The sequence below is a fragment of the Amaranthus tricolor genome, chromosome 1 (genome assembly GCF_026212465.1).
Source record: "Amaranthus tricolor cultivar Red isolate AtriRed21 chromosome 1, ASM2621246v1, whole genome shotgun sequence".
Taxonomy (NCBI): domain Eukaryota; kingdom Viridiplantae; phylum Streptophyta; class Magnoliopsida; order Caryophyllales; family Amaranthaceae; genus Amaranthus; species Amaranthus tricolor.
This window is the reverse complement of record NC_080047.1, coordinates 33,322,306-33,323,147: the sequence shown is the minus strand read 5'-3', so window position 1 is coordinate 33,323,147 and position 842 is coordinate 33,322,306.

Here is an 842-nt window from a genome sequence, read left to right as displayed (position 1 = left end):
AAGTAGATTAAAAGGTAAATTCTATCGTGTTGCAATTAGGCCGGCTTTGTTGTATGGGATAGATTGTTAGCCCGTAAAGAAAGTTCTCGAACAAAAGATAAAAGCTACAGAAATGCGTATGGTGAGGTGAATGTGTAGGAGCGCAATGATAGATAGAATTAGAAACCAGGAGAAATTGGGAGAAATTAGGGGTTGCACCTCTCTCTACAATGATGCGTGAGAACAGGTTGAGATGGTTTGGGCATGTGTAGAGGAAGACTTATGACACCCTAGTGAGAAGGATCGAAAGAATCATAGTTGAGAGTAAGAAAACTCGTGGAAGGCCAAGAAAAACGTGGGTGAAACAGATTAAAAGTGACTTTTAAGAACTACATCTCTCCAAGAACCTGACCACGGATAGGGGTAGAAGGCAGCGCCTTGTTCACGTCTTAGATTACTGACTTTGTTCCAATCACCTCTCTTATTGTTTTTTTCCTTGCCTTTTACATATTGCAATTTTAATCGTTTTTATCTATCTACCTTCATTTTTACCTTTATTTTTATTTGTATTCATGTATATGTATTTATTTTTACGTTTTAATTATTGTTGTGGTCATTGCGTGTTGTAAGTTCCAGGCTTCCGTGTATTTGTAGACTCCACTCTATTTCAAGATCTATTTTGAGCCAAGGGAGTCTTTGACCGCACTCTCCTATATGGGTATGAGTTACCGTCTTCCTTTCCTCCCCAGACCCTGATCATAGTTTTTCTACGAATGGGATACACTGGGTACAATGACGACGATGATGATACAATTTTTAAGAATTAAATTAGTGCATTGACTAACGTGAAAAAAGAAAATATA